This window comes from Felis catus, chromosome A2 (genome assembly GCF_018350175.1).
Source record: "Felis catus isolate Fca126 chromosome A2, F.catus_Fca126_mat1.0, whole genome shotgun sequence".
Lineage (NCBI taxonomy): Eukaryota > Metazoa > Chordata > Mammalia > Carnivora > Felidae > Felis > Felis catus.
This window is the reverse complement of record NC_058369.1, coordinates 58,406,302-58,430,981: the sequence shown is the minus strand read 5'-3', so window position 1 is coordinate 58,430,981 and position 24,680 is coordinate 58,406,302. Positions and strand designations below refer to the sequence as shown.

Below are 24,680 nucleotides of genomic sequence, written 5' to 3'. Positions count from 1 at the left end.
CTCCAGTCGTCCGGCAAAAACAGGATGAGTCAACCCAACAGAAGAGAGCCATGTAAAGAAGGGACCCCACGTCCTGATATTGTCGCTTGAGTCCTGAATCCAGCCCGACCTGAAACCAGCATTCTCCCCTATCCCCGCCTTCTGCTATGCTGTTGAGGTAGGTCACTGGCTTTTCCGTACGTGTGAGGAGAAGAACCCTAACTGACATACAGCTCTCCATGTTTGTAATAGTTTATTTAAATACCCATCCCTCCACAGGCAGCTGGAATTTGTAGTATGTGCGTGCCTCGTATTCTCTTCCCCCCTTATCTGTCTGGCAAACTCCTCCCCTTACTTCAAGACCCAGCCTGAAGGTTCCCCTCGTCTGTGAAAGGTTTTACAGCCCCCAACTGGCTCTGCGAAGTCTCCTCTCTCCTCGGGGATCCTGCGATCCCTCTGTTAACGCAAGGACGGGCGCTGCTTTCTGCCTCCCTCCACCACCAGTTATGACCTTCTCCAGGACATGCAAAGACGTCATGTCTCCCTTGCTTTTAGCGTTAGTAGATAGCACACTTTGGGGCTCACAGTGGAGATTCTGCAAACGCTGTTTTGAACGAACGAATGAAGGCTGCGAGGTGTTGAAAGAAACGGCTGTATTTTGCACCTATGATCTGTGCAGGAGAAGCCCCGGGATCTGGAAGCAGAGCTTGGCTGGGCACCCCGTCACCCCGGAAAGCCTTCAGTGTGACAGGGTGACTCTGGGACCCAAACACTAGCACGACCGTGCTGTGACTCATCCCAGCTTCTCCACTAGCCAGAGTCAGCCTGGCCATGGTGGGGGTTGATGAAAGGGCATTTGGATTCTCAAACAGACAGTTGTCAAGACTCATATTCTTGGCATAAGCCCATAGGATGCTAGATTCCCCTTCGGGCTAGGAGTGAACGCTGTGAGCAACACCCATCCAGTTTCTGCCAAAAGTGAGGGAGGGGGAGGAGCGGTGGAGAGGGAGTGGGGCGGGGAGGAGTAGAGATGGAAGAGGGGGAGAAGGGGGAAGGGGGGAAAACAGCTGCCATCTTCCTGAGCATTTACGGTACGTCAGTTCCTCCATTAACCCCACACACGAGATTTCTAACCCTTACAGTTGTCTGAGGCTTTGATTTCTTTGTAGCTGAGAATGCAAATCAGAGAAGTTAAATTTATTGCCCAAGTCACACAGCAAATACAGATCACAGCACGTGACTTCCGGCTTTCAGGTCTCCCACTGGTCAGCCACCAGCGGGCTCAGAGCACAAGTCACCCTGTCCCTTGCCTGCCTCCACACTCTTTATGGCCACCTCCCCCCTTACCTCCCTGTCCTCACGAGGGGCCGGCAGTCATTCTTTGGCAGCGCCTGGTGCTTCCCGCCTCAGGACCTGGGGCCTTGCCAGCCCCCTCTCCCAATTGCTCGCCCCCAGATCTCCCCTGGTTGCTCCTCACACAGACATCACCTCGAAGAGGCCTCTTCTCCACCCCACCTGGGGTGGCCTCCCTCCCTTGGGCCTTTCTGACCCCCACTGGCCCCTCACCACACAGCACGTTCTGCCATTATTTGCACTGGTTTGTAACCGCACATCACAGTTTGCCCTTGTTTTGCAATTCATTTGCTTTCTTGGTTCCTGGCTCTCTCCTCCACTTCAAGGTTGGCTCAAGAGTCCAGGAGGCGTGTCCACCTTCTTCTGGCGGAACCAGTGCTGTAGCCCAGGCCCCGGTGGCACTGAAGAGGGGCAGGCGGATGTATGTTAAGGGAATGAACACCTCACTCAAAAGCCCGTTTCTTTCGACAGCTCCACTCGCCAGGTTGTGCAGGGGCAGAAGTGCACGGGATTATTTCACCAGGCTACACGTTTTATTCTTTGAACAGTGTGCAAAATACCAGCGTTAACCTCATCTGCCTTTGGCATCTGTCCTCCCTGCCCGTTTCCTAAAAATATAAGAGAAACATTTCACACTGTCTCCGTTGCTCCTCGGAACATCTGGCTACCTGCTCTTGATCAGACGTTAATCTGGGCAGATTACACCTGTCCAGCTGACGCTTCTGGGGTCGGCTGGGGGGTTTCCCCTTAGCTACTGAGGGGCATGGCCAGAACCTCTAAATAGTCCTCTCCCATCTGCAGAAGGGCTTCCAGAAGGGATGACACAAGCACTTTCACATCCTTTGGGGGATGTGGCAGCTGCTGTATTAATTCAGACCACAGTTAATGCAGATGAACAAGTGATCGAGCTGGGTCAGCCACCCCCCCCACCCCAAACTGCGGTCAGGGCCGGCTTGGTGGCAGAGGCCTTCAGGGTTTCCCTTAGCGCCCAAAACAGTGGCATAAAGCACTGTCATTATGCCTGGGATTGCTTGTTAATAGTCTACCTCTGAGATATGATGTGGAAAAATACTTGGCCTCTGACTCTACAGAAATTTCTTCTAATCCAGTGGTTCTCAACTTTGCCTACAGCTTGAAGTCGCCTGGAGTGCTTTAAAAAATGCGGAGGCTAGGTCCTGCCCCCAGAGAACCTCTGGGTTTAACTGGTCTGGGGTAGGAAAAGCTCCCCGGTGGTTCTGACATGCGGAAGCACCTGCAGTCATCACAGTGCACGGCTTGGGCAACCGTACTGCTCAGCCAGTGGCAAGAATGCAGCTAATGGCCTGGAGGCTTACAGCCACTTTGGAGCCACTTATCTGCCCAGGGAACATGCCGGGCAAACCACACGTTCTATCTGTAGAGATATACAGGCTGTCAGAGTTCGCTGCTGCCTTTCCTTTGGAAACAAAGCGAACTGACCTACTGCAGGGAGCAGAGGCTTCTTCAGTCCTTGTCTGCATGGATGAGGCAGCACCTGCAGGCTTAGCCCCCTTCCCTACCCGCCCCCCCCCCCCCCCCGCCCCCATCTCTGAACCAGAGCAGCCATCTCAGCAGACACACGTTTGGACAAGTGGCCTCTTTCTGGTCTTCAGCTGCCCCCGTGGTAAGTGGGGTTCCGCTTAGTTTATGCATTCAGCTCTTGCCTGGGCCCCAGTTCTGATAATTGGGTCTCCCCTCCCCCTCCCCACACCTACTTGTTCCCTGGACCCGAGTCTTTGTTCTGTAGGATCTGTCTGGCAAAGTGAAAATCAAATCACATTACTCCTCTGCCTTAAACCCTTCAGAGACTTCTGGCTGCAAGAGAACAAAGCTATTGCCTCTGTGATGACATCCTCACCTCCCCCCCTCCCCTCTGCCTGTGGCCTCCTTTCCAACGCTCAGACATGCCAACTGGGGTGCGCTGCTAAATGTTTAACAACTGGGGTGGGGGGTCCCGGTTTGCCAGTTTCCACAGTGTAAACGCTCTCTCATGGCTGACTTCAGGTTAACGTGCTGTCACCGAACACAGACTTGAAGGGCACGCAAACCACTAGCAAGCCCACTCCCACCTCAGAGCCTCTGCCCCTGCTGAGGCATCTGCTGGGGACCCCTCCCGATCTGTGCACGATGGCTTGCACTGCCGTGTGGACCTCAGGCCTTCTGTGACCGTTGCAGTGGAAAGAGTCCCTTGAGACTTGTGACTGTCCAAAACCACTTGTCCACCACCAGGTTCCCTTCTGCCCCCACCCACCCACCCAGCTAGAATGTGTTCCACGAAGACAGGGGTGTCGTCTACATTGCTCACTGCTATATCTTCAGCCAGGGAAAATGCTGGTGCACAGCAGAAGCTTAGTACGGACTTGTTGACAGATCGGAGGACCCCTGTGGCCTGGATCCCTCCGCCCCCTGCAGCCCTCCAAGTCGGAGTTCAGGCCCAGGGGCAGGGGCCTTGGGAAGCCAGGTTTTCCTGGCCTCAGGTTTTCCACTGCTTCGTCCACCTCACCTGTCAGGTCACACCTGCTCCCCTTGTCAGACCTTCCTCCCCCCACCCCCCAACATACCTGCTGTACGTGTGGCCACTGTCTGCTCATCTGCTCCCCTGTCGCTGGCCCGCCCCCAGGTCCCACCCCTCGCAGCGCCCCCACCTTGTCTCCCTGGACACCCCCAGCCACACCCCCAGCCGTGTGCATTTAGGCTTTGTGTCTCTGGGGGAAGGGAAACCCCCAGCCCGAGACTGTCTGATGGAGAGCCCCCTCTCACCGCTGGATGCTGACCTCCACTTGGAACTTCTTGTCTGGGGTTTCACAAGCTGTTGTGATTATATTTCTGCTCTGAACGCAGCCAGCAGTAAGGAACCGAGACGTGGTGAAATAAACGCCAAGGCTGCTGGGAGGCTGTCAACAGGACACACTGAAGCCAGGATGACTGGGTTCGAGTCCCGGCGTCACCACGCGTGGCCCCGCACAAGCCACCCACTGGCTCCCAGCCCACACTTGCAGGGTGGCAGCGACAGGGGACCTTGACTGAGGCCGTCCAGGAGTACCAACTCACAGCTTATCAAGTGCCAGGCGCCGGGGACCCACAGAGGGAGAAACAGCATTGTCCCTGCCCTCACACAGCTCACAGTCCGGCGAGAAAGACAGACAGACGCTCCCCAGAGGATATACCTGCGGGCGTGTACTGTGACGAGTGCCTTGGACACAGAGAGAAGGGACCACAGGGAGCCTTATTTGGACAGGAGGGAGTGACCCGGAAGGGCTCTTTCAGTGTTTAAGCTGAGAACTGATGGCTGAGAAAGAGAGAAGTCAGGGGTGTGGATGGACGGGAGGCATCAAGGGGCGTGGTCCTGCCCAGGGCAACACAGGTGTGCAATGGATCCCAGGCGCAAAAAGAAGGTTGCAGGGCCAGGGGCCTGAGATCAACTCTGAGAAGGGAGGCAGCCAGGGCCTACAGGGTCCCAGGAGCAAGGAACGGGAGGGGTTTCTCCTTACAGAGGATGGCTCAGAGCAGAGCCGCGAATGGATCTGACTTTTGAAGCTTCCAGGGCCGCTGTGGAGAACGGAGGGAGAGATGAGGGATGATGTCTGTCAAGGAACCTGCAGGCTGGGCTCTCAGCAGGTGCCGGGCAAAGCGGTTCCCTCGCTCCCGCCCTCCCCTGGCATTCTGCAACCTCCACAGAGAACAGCAGCAGAAAATTAGCAGGGCCATTTATGCAGACAAGGCAATACCCACGGCGGCAGAAATTAGGTTGCAGAAGAGGCTGGCGAAGATCTTTTTCCTGGAACTTCTTTAATGGCTGCAGCCCATTGGGAGACAGTCGTTCCGGGAGAAGGCAATGACTGTCAGAGGGGGAGGCCCAGCCCCAGGAGCAGATGGCCTGCCTGGCATCCAGCCCTGGGAGGTGGGGCAGCTCCCAGTAAAGCATATGCAGCCCTTGAGATGAACAATGCCGCAGAACTTCTCAGAATTTATAAACCGGGGCTGGTGTGACCATGCCCAGGCCTGACAAAGTGGAATGTCCCCTCGATCAAAAAACTGTTTCTCCCTTTATTCCTTTGCTTGTTCATTGTTTCAGCGACTCAACTTTCTAGGTCTCGGTTTGCTCACCTGTCAAATGGGGATACTCCCGACACCTCCAACCCCAGAGAGCACAGTGTCACATAAATGACCAAACGTGTCTGGAAGCTTTGGGTCTTCCTGGCACTCTGTAACTGCCTGCCATGAAGCTGTTTCCTCTGCTCGCACAGACGGTCCACCTGAGGTCTAGAGCCCTGGCTTTACACTCCAGTGCTCCCAGAAACTGGCTCCTGGATGGGTGCGGGCCTCAGTTTCTCCGCCTGTGTAATGGGGACACAGCACCTCTGCCCTGGGGTTTTGAGATGAAATGAGAGAGTATGCGCAGGTGTGCTGAAGGGCTCTGCAGTCCAAGGGTGAGGCCTCTGCCTTTCCAGCCATCCACTCTGCCTGCTCACTCCCCAGAAGGTGAGGCCTATTCACCGGCCCACACTGTGTAGGGACCCCTGGAAGGTTGGGGGTAGGGGAAAACAGGCCTGCAGCCACCAATGGCTTGAAAGAGAGGGCCCGGTGCTAGAATAAAAGCATTCACCTCTACGAAGGATGCCCCCATCTGTTACGTACAGGGCCGTGGACTTGGCTGGGACAGCTTCCCCTCTAAGTGCACACCTGCAGGGGAGGTCACAACACCTCCCGCACAAGGCTGTCAGGAGGTGGAAATGAACCTACCTAAAGCACTTAGCATAGTCTGGTGCCGAGTAGAAAACATTAGGCTCTTTCCTGCCTGCCCTCTCCAAAGCAACGGCAAGCTTCATTAAAGGAAGAGCTGAATGCCCAACTGAAGACATAGGAAAATTCCGGAAGCCCAGGATTTGTGGGAGGAAACCCGTTTGTCGGGTGAGCACCGTGGACGTTCCTACCACCAGGCAGCAGCTCAGATGGCAAGGTGGGGGCATCCGACCCAGGGAGGGAAGGACGCTAACCCCACAGACCCTCATGATGCCCTCAAGGGAAGTGGGGGGAGGGCATCTGCTGGCCTCTTCTGGGGGCAGCGCCTGCTGTAAGTTCTCGCTTATCCCCAAGGCATCCCACTCAGGCACCCGGTGGCTCATTCCATCATCCACATCCACCAGACTCCCTACTGCCAAATTTTCTGACTTTAAAAAAAAATTCACCCGGCACGTTTGTCATCAGGCCTGTGAGTGGGACTGAGAGGCTGAGCTGGACCCCTTTCCCATAACTAAAGCAGAATCCTGACAGGCCCTGCTGGAATCCAAATGTAACTGTTTCCCCTGCTATTCCACAGTGCCAGGATGACTTTGTTCCCCTCCGTCTCTGGCAGGGCTCCCGCAGCACAAATAGTGTGCGGCGGGGACGGGAATAGAACAAAACCCGCGAAGGGGTCTAAAATTTCATAGGGGGAGCTAGAAATAGACCTCTTATTTGTAAAACAGATCAATAACGCCTAGCTCACGGGGTCTTTGTGAGGGTTGATTGAGAGAATTTATGGAAAAGAACCCGGCAGGATGCTTGGTGCACAGTCAGGCATTACATAATAGCCAGTGCTGACAGCTGATATTTACTTTGGCTAGATATGGGCCTAAGTGTGTTATGCGCTAACTCATTTTAACCCTCACAACAACCCCATGAGGCGGGTACGGCTGTTTTCTCCATTTTTCTAATGAGAAAAGTCAGGCCCAGAGAGGCTACACAGCTTGCCTGAGGTCACACAGCCAGGAGGTTGAGACCTCAGCAGAACCATTCTTGACCACTGTGCGATTGCATAACAAGAGGAAGATGCTGCGCAGTCATGTCACAGTGCACGGTCAGGCAGTCCCCAGAGGCTCCTCGCCCTGACCAGCGTACCCCTCTGGCCTCCTGCCCCAGCCTGTCCACCAATCAAAGAAGGACATCTTGTTCTTTAGCTGGCCATCTTTGCCCACGCCCGTGGTCTGGCTCAAGTTCCATCCTTGCTCTCTATGAACTCGGAAGCCTTTCCTGGCGCCCCCCACCTCCCCAGGCTGAGTTAGTAGCTCCCTCCTGAGATCCTAATAACACTCTGTTCACATCTCTTTTATCCAGTACTCATCAGCATCTAGTGTGAGTAGACCATGAGTTCTTTGAGGACAAGGACCATGTTTTATTGACTCATCCTGTGTCTTGTCCCTAGAAGCTAGGATGGCCTCTGTTCCATAAATGAATGAATGAATGAATGAATGAATGAATGAATAAGTGAATGAATGAATAAGTGAAGGAAGGGGCTCTGAGAAGGCAGACACAAACGTGGGTTGGGACAGTCAGGGGCGCATTCCTGAAGGCCTACAGACCACTGCTGCAGCCCCTCCAACTATTTTGAAAGTGCCAGATTCCCCCTAGTAAATTCCCTTTCACCTTGCCCTGCTAAGGAGGTTTCTGTTGTCTGCAATGGATACACAGACTTCAGTCAAGTGCCTGGGACTGCTCTTGGCCCAAAGGAACAGGAGAATGAAGACAGGTGAGAAGGACCTGAACTGGGCATTCAAGGTGATAGAGGACCCATAAGAGGTACCAGGGTGCCCAGGCAGACTCTGACACTCCAAGGAAGGGGGTGGCCTAGACGAAGGAGGGGCAGGAGCAAAGTTCAACAGAGTGGGGACAGTAGTCACACTGCAGGGGGCCCCAGATGCAGGAATAGAACTTGATTACATCCTCCAGGGACTTGGAGGCACTGAAGGTTTCTGCGCTAGGATGTGACAAGCCAGAGGGACATACCTAAGGCTGGAAGGCAAATTCAAGATTCAGGAATGCAGTGGGAATTAGATAACTCATCTCTGAAACCCAGCCCCATCCTAGTTATTTATCTTTTTTAAAGGCGGATCTTCAATAGAGGTATTTTCCAAGGAGAAAATGAAATTATAACACTTTTTAAAAGACCACAGAGAAAGTTTCCTTAAGAATTTTTTTCATTTAAGGGGCGCCCAGGTGGCTCAGTTGGCTAAGCATCCGACTTCGGCTCAGGTCACGATCTCTTGGTTCAAGGGTTCGAGCCCCACTCTGTGCTGACAGCTTAGAGCCTGGAGCCTGCTTCAGATTCTGTATCTCCCTCTGTCTCTGCCCCTCCCCTTCTCACGCTCTGTCTCTTTCTCTCTCAACAATAAATAAACTTAAAAAAAAAAAGAATTTTTTCACTTAATATACCTTCTGAAATGTTCACAACCCCAAACCCAGAACAGCTCTGTGTCAAGTATATTTACCTCAAATGCTGCTGTCTGAAGCCCCAAATGTCATTCATTCATTCATTCATTCATTCATTATCATAACACTGAAACAGAAGAGCTTGTCTAAGCAGAGAAGACATTCAGTACAGATCACAGAAAGCAGATAAAGCCAGTCTCCCCCTGATTAGCAACAGCAGTGCTAACGGATATACACGAAGAGGCAGCGTGAGGTGGGCTGGAGCCTGGGAGTCACTCTGGACTTGGATCCTGAGTCTGGCCCTCACTAGCCCCACAGGCCTCAGACAAGGGACTCAGTCTCTCTCAGTCTCAGTCTCCTCATCTGTGAAATGGGCGCCAACAACAGAGCCTACTTCCCAGGGTCCTGAGGATCAGGTCAATAGCCCCTGCCGTCCACGTGAGTTCATGGTATTAACTCACCACGCATGATCTAACCGGTACTTACTATTCCACACCATTTTACAAATTAGGGAATAAGCACGGAGATGTTAAATGGCGATCTGCAAGGGAGGAAAATGTGATTGGAGGACACTCTTTCTTACCCGGGATGTTAAATTCTGAGGGAAATGGGGTGCTCTTTGTGTTCTTAAGGGGCGATGGGCTATGAATGGCTTGTGTTTGAAGAGGCCTCCACAGAGGACATTAGTAACCCCCCCACACCCCCCACCGGCAAGACTGGCTGGAGATTACCAGCCGGAGATCTGCTTCTATTTTTACAACCCTGAAATAAATGCACTGAGTCATTCATTCATTCATCAATGACCTGCTAGACCAGCTACGTGTCAATTCATCTAAGGATCCCATGAATAAGACAGTTCCACTGCTTCATGAAGGGAGGTCAGAGTGGGAACAACTCTCACCTCCCCGTGGCCCGCAGCACAGCCTCCCCATTCCACTCCCGACTGAATGCCTGGTTCTCTGGTTCAGTGCCCCTACTCTGCCCCACTTTGGTCTGACAGCCCGTTTCCTGTGTGATATGGGTCTGAAGCCTGCACTCCTCCTGTAAGTGCTCCCTCACGCCCCACTTACCCCTGAGGCCCACTATGGGGGCGACAACACTGCTATCCGCTCTGATGTGACCCAGGCCCTGGGCCTCCATGCCACCCACTCTTCCCTTCCCCACTGGAAAGCCCTGCCGGGGTCCCCGAAGTACACACTTAGGGTTGGCTGGCTAAGCACCTGGCCTGTCGTCCTCTCCTTTTTGATGAAGCATGCCCTCTCAATACCAGAATGCTCCCAGAGACAGAAGACAGGCAAAAGTGGAGGCCACTCAGCTTTACTCGCACGTTCGCCATGTTCTGAGCTCCACCTCCCATCAGGAGCTTGCTTGTGGACCGTTGAAAAGATCAGAATCCTACAAGAGTCTGTAAGGTCATACTGTGCCCCACCTGCCCCAGGAACTAGAGAGGCACCCCTCCCCCATCTTCCTTTTTTTTCTTTTTTTTTTTTTTTGTCTATGCACCCTCTTTTAAAGCGCTCTGCGAAGAATCTGCAGCCTCCACAGTAGCCACAGCCCAGCCACAGTTCAAACTTCACATCCGGGCTATTCCACGCAGCGACATTTGGTTATTTTTGTGTTTGCATTGAAACTGTGTGTCGCTTAGCTATCCCGCGAAAGCAGAGAAATTCTTATTTGTGGAGCTGAGCACTTTATATATGTTATGCTGTCAAATGAGCTCCTTGACTATCCCACCCCCAGCCTCCTCCCAGGACCCAGAACCAGGGCATTTCAATACCGGCATGGGCCAAACCCTACCTTTGGTCTTTGAGAAAGTCACTCGTTGCCTCGAGGGCCTTACTTGTAAAGGAAGAATAATCCATGCCGTGCACAGGAGTTTTGAAGTTTAAATGACAATGTTCTCAGAATCTCTAGCATTGCACCTGCCTAAATGCTGGTGTCCTTCTTTGGGCCTTCCTTTCCCCCTTACGTGCACGTCAGGGTTATACGAGTCAAGTTGTTTGAGAACACGCAAAGGAGGCCTGCACTTTCAAAGAATGTTCCAGACAGCCATTTAGTTATGTGCCGGGTCCCCTGCTGGTTTTCTGGTCTGTGCATTTGGGTTTTTTATATCTCAGACTCACATCAGGCAGGCACACCTGTGTCAGAAATGGATGGGAACTTAATCCACCCGGGGGTCGTACCTGAAACAGTTTTACTTGGAGCAGTGATGACCATCGGCCTACCAAAGTCTGAAGGCATTCTCCACTCCCCCAGCTGCGAGCCAGATGAAACGGCTCCAATATGCTAAGCACAATGGTTCCCTCAGGGAAACGAAGCAATCAGAGTGGAACCAGGCACGGGGCAGGACAGCAGCCACCTCGGACCCTGGCTGGCGCGGCAGCTCTCACTGCCACGGTCTGGGCTCGGTCTGCAACCCGCCTGCGTCTACAGACAAGGAAAGAAGACCGTGGCTTGGCAGATTTGCACAGACTAGAGGGTTTCAAAAACCCCACTCAGCGGGGGTTCCTAATGAGCCAAAGTTACTAAATCATTTCAAAAACAGATAACGTGTGTGTGTCTGTTATAACTATAATTTTATTTTAAAAACTGCAACAAGTGGGTGGGGGGGATGGGTGAAAACAGGTGATGGGGATTCAGGAGTATACTTGTGATGAGCACCGGGTGATGTATGGAAGTGATGAATCACTATATTGTACACCTGAAACTAATATTACACTGTATGTTGACTACCCGAATTTCAGTAAAACTTGAAAAAATTATGACAACATATTTTGAGTGTCTCTGTGCCAGGTGCTAGGCTACGTGCCTCCTCCAACCCCTGCCTACTGGAAAAGCTCAGAGTTCTAGACCCCATGGAGTCTTTTCAGATATCTGTTGATTCCTTCTTCAGAAATGTCCATTCTTAGTTTACAGAAGCCAAGTCTTCCTGGATCATGCTGGAAGTCATTAGCAAGTTTCTAAATTTCTTGTAGCAATACTACCTCCTAAGATGACCGTGTCTGTGACTCCTTCGAAGGATGCCCCTCTTCAGGGCTGCTACGTGTTTTGGCTCTCTTGGTGACTTTTCATCTTTTGGCCACATTTTCCAAAGGCCAGGATTTGTTCAGCGTTAGAAATTGGGAGGTGATTGTGAAGGTTCTCGCCCAAATATTTCAGTCCAGATGAAGCAAAAGGTTTAGGGTTACTCTAAGTAGCTACTAAGAAATACATTGGGAAGGAATAATTGATATGCCTGGTGAATTCATGAAGTGACAAATGCATGCCACCAAACCTTTCTCTATATATAACATTTTCAAATGCACACACCCACACACATAATTTATGTATGCTCGGAAAAGGAATGTGGGTCATTCTAAAAAATGGAAAAATACAGATAAGCCTAAAGGAAAATAAAATCCATCCATAACCTCACTACGCAGTGATAACCAGTATGAACATTCTGCTTCCTTTTGGGTTCTTTCTCTCCATATATATTAAACTTTGCTTGTCATTACTGATGGCGTTTCATCATAAATTAACAGCTACGATTTTCAATTGTAATTATAACTTATCATCGTAATCACACTGCATGTTTCATTTTGGATCTTGCCTTTGATTCCTTAACATCTTTCCATGAACAGCTGCCCCAGGAAGAACATTGCCACTTCCTTCCAAGTCACTCTGAGAGTGAATGGCAGGGGCGGGGGGGGGGGCATCTGAGAAAGCCCCCAGCACAGGGCCCAGCACCTGAGAGGTATCTAAGAAGTGATGAGGTGAAAAACACATAGCACTTGGACCCCTATTCCCTTCCTGAGTCCAGAGCAGACATTACTAATAAATCACAGCTCCCTACTCTTCTGATCCCCAGGCAGCCTGTAAGCCTTCGGCAGTTACCCCACTCTGGACGGCCACATACTATATTCCCCACCGGGCCCTGGTTTTGAGAAGGCTAGTTCTGTGTAGCTTAAATCCCCAATTTCCCCCTAGGATGATGTCATCCCTACTTGGAGCATCCAGCCTCTTGCATTCCACGAATCAGTAGTTGACTCTTTCACATGTAGCTTGGGCCTTCCATGTAGAGCACAGTGGAGCGATGCATCTGGGTTGCCCAAATAAGGCTCTGGCTTTAAAAGCTCTAGTCAGGTGTCCAGCAGACAAGAGACTCCCCTGCGGCACCATAGTGACTGGGCAGAATTTAGTTTAAGGCCAGTCCATCTTGACTCCTGGGCCATAAAAGAACGTTATCAAACAACTCTCAAAATAGCAACATACTGAAGCCATTGGTGCCCCTTGATAAGTATCACAAGATGCCTGGAGTCATCTGGTCTTCTGAGCAGTAAAGCCTTAGCAAAGCCGTAAAGCCTTCCCAGCGTAAGGATAATTAAATTCCAAAGTGGGCCTGCCCTGAAGTTATTCAACTAGAAAATTACAAGCCACAGCAATGATGCATTTCCATATAAATGTGCACAAGCAAATCCAGCATCAACCAGCTTGAAACAGAGGGGGATAAATAGTTTGATGCATTTTAACACCTGATTTATCATACCACTAACATCTCTCTTTGGGCACTTAGCGCATTCCCCTCCCTGGGCCACCCAGATACCTGCCTCATCCGGCCTGCTAAGCCCAGAGGTTCTGGAAGGCAGTGCCTTCCTCACTCTGCAGAGCCTCATGGGAGCCTGTGAGCAACTGGTGGGTCTGCAGTCAGGGTTGGCAGAGAGAAGCATGTGACATCACTCCGTCACCGGTGCGTCATGGGCTGTGGGCTGCATGACCATATCAACACCACCCCCCATCCCCACTGTCCTTCTTTTTCTCTGCAGAGGATGTGTCCCAGGACTGCTCTCCACTCAGCCTCTGGGACATTCGTTCCCTGCCAACCTCTCCTTTGCCGGCTCCTCTCACTCCCGTGGGTGTCCTGAGCAGCCCTGGGGGGGAGCAGAACAAGGCCAAGTCTCCTCCTAGGCTCACAGTCAAGCTTACTTTTTATAGGCAAAGAAAAATGTCCCCCGATGGACAAGAGCACCATCTCTCCTAAATAACATTTCCTCGAGATGTTTCGATGAACAGTCTAGACTTCCTCTGCACACAGCCTATTTTCCGAGCTGGAAGGCCTCGGGAAGCAGAAATCCAGGGCAAAAAGATGGAGAACCAGAACATCCTTTCATTATGGCTACCTGCAACTCCTTATTTAGACACCCAAGGTGTTGTATATTCTGAATATCACTGATATTCTAAAATATCCCAGATGAGGAAAACAACGTAAAATCAAAAACAACACAACATCCTATTGTTTATATTGCCCCGGAGAGCCTTCTCCATGTGTCTCCAACCCTGGTCTCCAGCCTCAACCCAGCCCCTATACCCATTACACCAAGGTCAGTGTTGCCAGGTCAGCAAGGCTGTGTGACTTCTCATTGTGAATCTATACATGCAGGTTAATAATCACAACAAAAATGGACAATGCATGTACAGGACATCACTGGCATTACAGAAGCGCACGTATACCTCTTTCTCCCTCCAGAAGTCACTGCTTGTCGTGACTCCTGGGATAATCACTGCTTTGCTTTTCTTCACAGTTAAAAAAATTCTTTTAACGTTTATTTATTTTTGAGGGAGAGAGAGAGACAGAGTGAAAGTGGGGGAGGGGCAGACAGAGAGGGAGACACAGAATCCGAAGCAGGCTCCAGGCTCTGAGGTGTCAGCACAGAGCCCGACACGGGGCTCGAACCCATGAACTGCGAGATCATGACCTGAGCCGAAGTCGGATGCTCAACCCACTCAGCTGCCCAGGCGCCCCTGCTTTTCTTCACAGTTTAACCACTTTTGTATGGAGGGAAACAGTGGTCTGTTTAGTTTGGCCTGTGTTGAACTTGTGTGTGAACAGACTCATCCTGACGTTTTTTTCTGGGTCTTGATTGTTTCTTTTATTCCGTATGCCTTGGGAGCTCACCCACACGGATATGTGTAGCTGCAGGGTCATCTTTCACTACTGTACAGGATTCCACCATAAGGATATTTTATAATGCGCTTATCCAGCCTCCTATGGAGGGGCATTTGGATTGTTTCCAGTTTGGGCATGTTACGAGTCACGTTGCCATTCTTGCATGTCTCTGGGCGCTCGTGGGCAAGAGTGTCTCTAGCGTGTCTATCTGGTAATAGTCCCCGGATAAGGCATGAAGATGTTCAGTTCTAGCAGGTGATGACAAACTGTTTTCCAGAGAGGTGGGACCGGTTTACATTCTTCCTTACAGGTATGAACATTTCTCTGCTCGCCTCCCTACCACCGCCTCCCTACCACCGTCAGACTTCAGATTCGCCAGTTCAATGGGTGTGAAATGGTATATTGTTGTGGTTTTAATTCCTGTTTGCTGATTACTGATGGGTGTGAGCGCGTCTGGCACATCATAAGCCTTCCGTGCTGAGCTGCCTCGCACCACCGTGACCACATGCATTATGGAGTACCCTCTCCCTCCTCTCTGCCGGTGAGCTCCTGTTCACTCTGCAACACCCAGTTCAGATGGGCCCTTCTGGGTAACAGCATCCTTTCAAGTTCCCTGAGCCAGAATTAGTCACACATCTTGCTGGGTTCCCACAGCGCTGGGCTTAGCTGTGTCACACTCCCTGACCACCCTGGGCTGGAATAACCTGTTTCCTTATTGTTTCTGCCAGTCAATGACAGTCTTCCTAAATTTCCCTTGTGTACATTGTGCAAAACAGCACCTGGCACAGAATGGCTACTTAGGTTATGTTTGCCAATGGATTTCATCAGGTTTAGAGAAAAACTTATTCTTCTAGTACAGGGGAGTTTGGACATAGGGTGAAAGAAAGTTTGGATTTAGATAAAAAGACAGGTCTGGATTCCTTACCAAGGTGAATTCCTGGAATGCCGTACAAGCAGTTCATCTCTGTGGGCGCCCCCTCCAGCTCTGAGCTCCAAGTCCTGGGTCCCCTCTGGCTCCGAGGGCCCGGTTTGGACTCCTGCCTCTTTCTCACTTCTGTGACCATGCCTGTGGCTCCAGCAGCTGGCCCCCCAGACACCGAGTCCCAAGACCAACTCCCTCAGACCCCTCCCCGAGAGCCCCCCTCTCCTCTCTGTTCTCTCCATTCCCTCTGTTACCACCCCCGCCCGCCCTTACTGCCCCAGACCTGGATGGTTGCAGCAGCCTCTAGCTCGACACCCTGCCCCCAGCCTCTCCCACTCAAATCTGTGCTGGCACAAACCCCAGCCTTCTATTGTGTTTGCAGCTAAAAGTCATCACTGCTCTGCTCCCACAACCGACTCCTCCATTCAGCCCTCACCTTGCCAGCCCCTCCCGTGACCCCACCCCGCCCCAGCTGCTTCACTCTGCCAAAGTTTCCTGTCCCACCAGGCTCTGCCTTCCGGCCACCGGGGCCCTGGTGAGGGTGAGGTGGTCAGGGTCCCCACAGTGAGCTGAGCCCATGGACCAGCACCTGGGAGTCATCTGGGGCAGATCCACAGGAGGCGGGAGCAGTTCCGAAGCAGGACCGCAGATAACAAGGGTCAGGATGAAAGAGCACCCCAACCCCCACAAGGAAGCAAGGACTGGGAGGGACGGGCAGAGCCATCTGCCCAGCTTCCTGGGGTCTGTGGCTTCCGTGTTCTCCCAGTGCATTCTCAGGACCTCATGAAGCATGCAGGATAAATTGTCAGAGATCAAGTGCCCCGAAGAAGCCAGAAGGGAAGGGCGTGCCTACCTAGGGAGCATCCATTTAACCAAAGACTAATCCATTCCGCCAGGAGATTCTTACGCATAACTCTTTGACATAAGGAACCATGGCACCAATTTTAAAGATGAGGAGACTGAGGCTCCAAGAAGTGAAGCTGTTTGCTAGCAGAGGAGTCAGAACTAGAACTTGTATGTACCTGACCTTGAACTTGTGCTCTGCCCATTTCGCCACACTACCCTAAAGGTCTGGCTCCTAATTCTGGCTCCATTCCTCGCCAGCCATGTGATTTGGGGGCCATGTAACTTCCCTGAACTTGCCCTGCCTCTCTCGGGGTAGGGAAGAAGATGAGAGAGATGGTGTGTGTGAACAGCATTTGCCAACTGCCCAGCACTGTAGTTATGCCACCTCAGTCCTTGCTTGGAAAGACACACGTGTGAATAAATGAGAGTGGATGGATGAACGAAATCGTGAGTCGACTCTGCTCCCTTGTGCTTGGTGGCTGATCTCTCCTCTCCTAGCTATGCCACGGGTAGAAACAGTGAATCTGGCTTCTTGGTGGCTCCCACGCTGCTCACCACAGACCTGCCCCCCGAAGAAAGCCTGAAGAACATTTATTAAGTGAGTAGGTGACCACACGCATGCCTGATGATAATGAACAGAGCTAGCACTTTCCTTGCAACAGACCAGCATTAACGTTGATGAAACAGGATATGTTCTTCATGGCAGGCTGCAAATTGACTGCCCCCAACTCCGTCCTCCCTTCCTTCCAGAGCAATAGAATTTTACCTGGACGCACGGCTGCCCAGGTAGAGACCACATTCCCCAGGCTTCCTTGTAGCTCTATGGCCACATCACTGACATGTGCCCATGGAACATAAGCGGAAGCGACAGAGGCAATTTCCATGACACCCACTTTAAACCCCCTTGCTTGTCTTATGCTCGCTCTCTGTCTCCTTCCCCCAGCCTGGAACACAGAAATGGCGATGACCCAGCTTTGGCCGTGGGGCCACACCTTCAGAGGTGGTAGAAAACAAGGTGGAAGGAACCTGGGCCCCTGAATGACCGTGGGGAGCCGACTGACCCTCCAGCTTAGACGACTCACCTGTGGACTGGTAAGGGAGAGGGACATAGACCTTCATCTTGATCTAAGTTTGGAGACCTTTTTTTTTTTTTTTTTTTCACATCGCTCAGCCTATACTCAAATACAGACTCACTAACAAGGTCCCTTACGTGCCCAGCAGCAAGCTGGCCTGGGTTCAGATCCAGACTCCGTTCCTTCCTAACTCTGTGACTTCGAGTGAGTTGCTGAATTCTCTGTTTCCTCGTCTGCGAGGTAGAAAACAACAGGACCCTCAGGGAGAATTAACGGACATCGAAGACACACAACAAAGCCCCGGCTGCTGTCGTTGGCATCACATCAAAATGTTTTCCTACCGGTAGAGCTCCAGCCAGGCCACCCTGTGTCAGTCATCCTGTGCCAGAGGAAATAGCTTTTCTGTTGGTCCCTCGGGTGGTTAGCTGTTATCTTCCTGCTGCAACTGATTTTACTGCCCTCACATCCATTTAATGCCAGCACCCTAGAAAGCATGGTTGTAAGAACTGCAGAGTAAAGTTCAGATGCCTGCAAGGTTCTGGGATATTTCCCAAAGCGCCTATTTTCTTTCAAATACGTGTGTGTGTGTGTGTGTGTGTGTGTGTGTGTGTGTATTTTTTTTCTTTTCCTAGAAAAGATGAAGCCCCACGAGACTGGAAGGCTGCTATGATTACACCCATAATGCAACATGAAGGAACAGAAGGACTGCCTGGCATCAGCTTGAGGCCCACGCAGCTCTCAGCCCTTCATTTCTTCATTAACAGAATTGTTGAGCACTTTGGGCATGCACTCGTTGAGGCTCTAGGGACACATCTGAATTAAATGAAGTCCCTACCCTTATGGAGATTTCATGCTAGTGCCAGACCCAGAATACTTGGCAAATAAATACATTCTGGGGCCGTGTTAAGCAGTGTGGAGAAAAACAGTCAGGGTTGGAGGTCAGGGTATTCTGTCCCACCCCCAACAACACAGCATTGCCACCTACAGTGCCAATCATACTAGAGACACTAGGTTCAAGGGGTGCCTGGATGGCTCAGTCAGTTGAGCATCCAACTTCGGATCAGACCATGATCTCACAGTTCGTGAGTTCGGGCCTCACATCGGGCTCTGTGCTGACTGCTCAGAGTCTGGGGCCTGCTTCAGATTCTGTGTCTCCCTCTCTCTCTGCCCCTCCCCCACTCACACTCTGTCCCACTCTCTCTCAAAAATAAACAAGCAATAAAAATGTTTTTTGTTTTAATTTAGAGATGCTAGGTTCAAGACTTTGGTGACACGTTTTCCCCAAGATTACGAAATGTCCAACAGGTGCATGAAAAGGTGCTCAATCTCACAATCATCAGGGAAACGCAAATCAAAACACAATGAGATGTCAACTCACACCAGTCAGAATGGCTAGTATCAAAAAGGCAAGTGGTAACAGGTGGCGAGGATGGCGAGAAAACAGAACCTTGCGCACGGCCGATGGGAATGGAAACTGCGCGGCCGCTAAGAAACGCGGTATGGAGTTTCCTCAAAAGGTTAAAAATAGAAACACCATAGGAACCAGTGATTCCATTTCCGAAAATATGCCCAAAGGAAATGAAAACTATGTTGAAGAGTCATCTGCGGCCCGTGTTCACGGCAGCACGATGTACAATGCTGTTACGTGAATCTTGTTAATGGGTCTGCGTTTGTTAGAGCACAGGCTGAGCAATGTAAAAGAAAGAGATCTCCAAATGTAGTGGCCTTGATCAAGACAAAGGTCTAGGTCCCTCTCCCTTACCAGTCCACAGGTGAGTCATCCAAGCTGGAGGGTCACAGGACATGGAAACAACCTAAGTGTCCATAGATGGGTGGGTGGATAAAGAGGAGGGGGTGTGCACATCCACACACACAATGGAATATTACTCAGCCATAAAAAGAAGGAATCTCTGCCATTTGGGACAATATGGACAGACTTTTGGGGCACTGTGCTAACTACCATCTCATCTCACTTGTGTGAGGAATCTAAAGTAGAAAAAGAAAAACAGACAAGCTCATAGAGAAAGAGATCAGATTTGTGGCTACCGGGGGCCGGGGGGCAGGGGGGAGAGGGACTTGCAGAAGGGGGTCAAAAGATACAAACTTGCAGTTATAAGATAAATCATCCCCGCGATGTCACGTACGGCGTGGTGGCTAGAGATAACGCCGCTGTGCGACATTTCGGAAAGGTGATAAGATCCTCAGGACGCTTATCACAAGGAAAATAACTTTTCCTCTTTTATTTTTTGTTGTTGTTACTGGATGAGGTGGCAGATGCTAAGTGAACCTGTCGCGATCGTGCCACAACACACGGAAACGAGCCACCGCGCTGTCCGTCGTAGATTTACGCGGTGCTGTGTGTCAGCCGCACAGAGCGCCAGCAAGAGTTTGGTCCGAGAAGACGTCAGTGCTGTAAGTGCCTTACTGCTGCCAATAAAGCGAAAAAAATGACCAAATACGGGGGCCCACTGAGGCACTTCACAGCTGGCAGTCTTAGTGCCCAGAACGCGATAATGAGCGAAAGTGACATCCTGGCTTCCCTAATGAAGCTTAATCAGCCTCCCTTACATGTCCCCTTCTTCCCGTAATCTCCTGGAGGTGCAGAAAACGTGTCGATTCCAAGGAAGTGAGGCAGGTAACTGCCTTACGTGAACTAAGTTAGAAGCTTCCAGAGAAATGATTATTCCTGCAACATCAGGTACGTCCTGCCCTCAGATAATTTCCTACCTTTTGAGGGATACAACCTCCAGGAATGATTTATTTTTCATCGCAAAGCAGTTCTGCGAAAGGCCAAGAGATTAAGACCCTTCATTAACATGCAAAGTCTCTTCAGAGACCTCTTCTGGCAGCCACGGCTGTGGCCAGCTCTGAATAGGTCCTCATGCCAAAGGGCTCCTCAGAGGCCGCTGTCCTGATCAATATTTGGAACAGGACTTCTGGGAAATCATTAATGGTCTGTGGAAGGCACACGGCGTGACTTTTAGGACAGTCCATTAATGAAGAGCTTCACAGCTGTCCCCCACTTGCAGAAAAGGCAGGGCCAGACGTTGATGTGACACACTCTGAGCTCTGTCTTCTCTTTCATACTGCACAGATAAGGGGCTGCGTCTGCCCTTGTCAACAGTGCGGTGCCCACATGCAGGCCACCTGAAGGTGCAGAGGGGGGACCCCTCGCCTCTGTTGTTGCCCGCATCCTCCCACGTGCCAACCAGACCCACCACAATGGCCGAGGCAGGGGAACTCATGCTGCCTGGGATGGTTTTGCTGTACTGGCATGTGCCACTAAAAAAAAAAAAGGGGGGGGGGGAGGCACACTTATTATAGGGTGACTCTTGACTGAAGGCATGTGTACACATGTGGGCAAAAAAAAGTTGGAGAGCTAGACTATTAATCTCCTGAAGGGACGGTACGAACGTCAACATTTACTTGTTGGTGTGATGAATCTTGCAGGTGCCAAACTGCCACATTACAGGCTCTCGACCTGCAAGATCCCCACGCTGGTGGTGCTCGGGAGGAGGGAGGTTCAGTGACACAACCTTAAATAACATGAAAGCGCACAAGGAGAATGTTACTTAACCCTAGTCACCCAGTTCTGGTCTGTGAGCATGGAAGGGAGGGTCTCAGGGAGGTGCCGATCTGTCTTAAATACCTAAGAACGTGAGCCAATCTCCAGGACGGAGAGAGAAGCCGCTGGGCTTGGGGCTTTCCGGCAAGTCCAAGGTAGTTTTAGCACCTTGGTTTCGTTTTCTCCCCTGGTCTCCGCTTCTATTGATGGCATATGATACTGGTTTTCTGTTTCCTGAGTTAGAAAAACGTTTCCTCTTAAAATAGATTTGAAGTGACAAAGAGAGTCAAAGACAACCATGAAAAATAATATTCAATTCAAAGGGCTGCACTGAACAGCACACAGGAGGTGTGTGAACGACCAAGGTGTGGGGAACGCAGTCTAACAAGGACACGCGGGCTCTTTGTCTGTAGTGGGCCAGCAAAACTGACCGGGGCGGGGGGGGCGGTCAGGGGGGTCTCCAGGCCCCTCGGTCCCTGCCCAGCTGCTCGCTGCAGCCCTTGGCAAGCATTTGAGGACTCACTTGTGATTGAGATGGGGGAGGGAGGTGTGGGGCAGAAATGACCCGAGTGAGGGTACCCAGGGAGGAGGCCCACTTCTATGGTGGTCTTGGCAGGATGAAGAAGCCCCACACTGGTGAGGCAAGTGCCAGCACGAGCTCCAGACCCTCCCTGTCACTGGCCAGAGGGGTTCCAGCCCAGACCCAGCTCAAATGTCACCTGGCCTCAGAGCCACCCGAGCCAGCGGCAGTCAGTCGATCCATCTGCTCACTTGTCACCTGTCCCACATTACCCCACTGGTGACCTATCCCTCAACTGCTGTCTCGCATGCCATCCCACTTCTGGCTTCCCGGAAGCAAGGACCTTGGCACACTCAGCTCACACTCCCCAACCCGTGCTGCTGCCAGCTATATCTCTGAGAAGGAATAAAAGACCCTCCATGCCTCAGTTTCCCCAACTGTAGAGCCAAGGGATGGAACTAGATCATCCTTAGGTGCTTTCCCACCTACCAGAGTCCACTATTAACATGACTGTCCTGTGGTGGTCAGGTGTTCTAGCTTTCTGCTTTCCCTTAATTTCTCAACGTCTTTTAATGAACATGTTTGCCAAAAAAATAAAAATAAAAGTAAAAATAGAGCAAATTTTATGTACGACCGCAAAATTAAATGACCAAAGATGAACGAGTAGAGAAAGAGCCTGTTCCATGAGGGAGAAACGAACACAGTCAGGCCAGCCAGTGACCCCAGAGAGGGTCCACGGGGAACCTTGGCCCCCAGAGATGACCCCAATCACCACCTGAAGGACCAACGACAAAGTGACCAGCCCTGCTAGCAAGGAGGAAGGCCCGAGAGTTCTCCAGGAGAAACCTCTCCTCACAAAACCCAAAGGAGACCTTGGAGAGAGGGTATGGGGATAACATCTAGAGTCTTCTTGAAGGCTTTGCAAGGAAAAAACTTTAAAGAGACAGCTGTGATGTGGCTTTGGACCTCGAGAAAACAGGGAATGGCCAGTGGAGAGAGCAGAGAGTTTCTTTAGTCAGAGATGAGGCTCCCAGACCTTCCTATATGAGCGTGCCGGGCTCCATCTTATGTAACGTTTTTTTTCTTTTCTTTTTTTTTTTTTTTCCTGGAAGGAGAACAGCATGAACTTTCCAAGTGTGCAGATGGCTCGAAGTTCTTCTGGGTGGTGAGATGCCAAACGGATGGCAATAAACGATCAGGAATCTATTAAGAATGCAGGAGAGGTGAGACGAACACACAGGGATGAATTTAAGGGACACAGCCACAGTTTTATGGGCACTGCGAGGCCTCTGACCTCTGCTACGACCCTAACTGGCAGCTGAGGCGTGGAGACGCTGGAGTTGGATACCTGGAGTTGGACGGACCACGGACCGTGGGCTCCTACCACAGGCCTGTCTTTCTGCCGTGGGTCTCTATCCAAGCCACTGTGTCCTTCTGAACCTCAGTCTCATCTGTAAAATGGGGCCATCATCTCTACCTCCACTGGTCATTGTGAGCACTGAATAGCACCTATCACACTATCGGGGCTATATAAAAGGCTCTCTTAAGTGTTTCACAAGGCAAAGGTGTGTGTTGGGGCAAGAACAGTGCCTTTAAAGCAAACAGATATGGGTTCAGACCCTGGCTCTGCCATTTATGAACATGTGGCTCTCTGAGACTCAGAGATCGTTTCTCCATCAATAAAATAGCAAGAAAGATTCTAACCTATGGCGATGTGAGAGTCGAGCAGATACAAGCAAAGGGTTATCCAGCAAGGTGTCAGCCTCAGGCTTGGGCCTTTCTGAGGATCTGTTTCCTTTCCCTTTCCAAAGATGATACAGGCTTAAAGATGTGTATTCAAGGAAGTCTGGCTTCACTGCAGCCCTTTCAGGTTCAGCCATGGAGATCAGCCAGGCTCTCTCCCCAGCTCTTGGCTGGAGCCAGTCGAGATGGAATCTGACAGTGGCCATCTTGGATGTGCTGTGTGAAATTCTGAATGCATGCAACATCTGGGCAGGACATGAGCTGGGACTGCAAGGGGAGGACGCTCGGTGAAGCTCTCAAGCTTCTCCAAGCAAAGCACCTGGCCTAGAACCCAGGCTCCGCTGGACCCTGGCACACGCACAAGTGGCTTGCCTTCCTGCCTTTCTCTCTGTACTGGAGGTCCTCCAAAGGCAGGGACCATTGGGTCTCAATGGTCTCTCAAGGCCCAGCAAAAGGCCCGGCACAGAGTTGGTGCTCGGTAAATGTTTGTTGAATGAAACCGATGGATGGATGGATGGATGACAGATGGTTGATGGAGACATATAGATGGGCGGATGAAGGAAGGGACAGGTGGATGGCTGCACAGATGGATGGTTATAGCTACACATTTGTCTCTTCCCTCACGGATGCTGCAGAAGATCCAGGCTCTCCCTTCTGGGGCACAGAAGCTGGGCACACCCTTCTCTCTCAGGGAGTCCCTGAGTCATTTCGAGAAAAGCTGTAAGAAGGAGTGCTATGGTGGAATCATCTTTCAGAAATCTCCATGCTTTGTGGCAGATACTACCAAGGTGAGGGAGAAGGGACTCACAGGCCAGCTTCTTATCCACAGGGGCTGATGCCAATGGCCCGCTCTTCCTCCTGTGATGGTGCTCCCTATCAGCACTCCCTCGGAGCTATCTACTATTTTTTGTTCTCTCTTTTACATGCTTCCTGCTGCTGCATCTGCTGGCGATCTCAGCAGCAGGGTCTCTGCTCTTCTCCCTGTATTAATGCCCACCAACTCCCAACAAGGGAGTCTTGGAGCCTCCCCACTGCCTGCAAGTTAAAGTCCAAACGAGGCTCACGAGCCCTTGCCAGCCAGACACGCACCTGCCTTTCCAACCTCATCCCTCAGTGTTCAAGCCATTTTCTCCATTCCCACTATGTCCTCTGAGGCTATCCAGTCCCGCCTAGAACACACTTTCCTCTTTGTTCAAATCTATCACCCTCCCAGACCTGGCTCAGGTAGGAAGCCCTCCAAAGCCTTTCCACAAACTGCTCCTTTTAGAAAACGTGGGAAAATCAGAAAACTGTGAAGAATATAATGAAAGTTACCCATCACAATTCCACAACCTAGAAATGACCACTATTTGTATTTCTAGTCTTTTTTCCATGATCATATTTTTAACATGGCTGAGATCAAAGTCTTACATTGTTATTTCTACGTATCGTTGTCTCCTAAAGAACATTCTGTACTATTGGATTTTTTAATGGTAAACGTCACTTAAAATGTTTGCATAATATTCCTTAATTCATATCCCTAGGTATTTGCATCTTTTGGTGACAGA

The 24,680-nt window shown here is 51.0% G+C and overlaps 1 protein-coding gene across 6 annotated transcripts in view; it reads right to left on the bottom strand.

The window, feature by feature from the left end:
• Positions 1 to 24,680, bottom strand: part of MGLL (monoglyceride lipase) — a 248,328-nt gene that overhangs the window by 77,826 nt on the left and 145,822 nt on the right. The gene's annotated exons all lie outside the window — the stretch shown is intronic.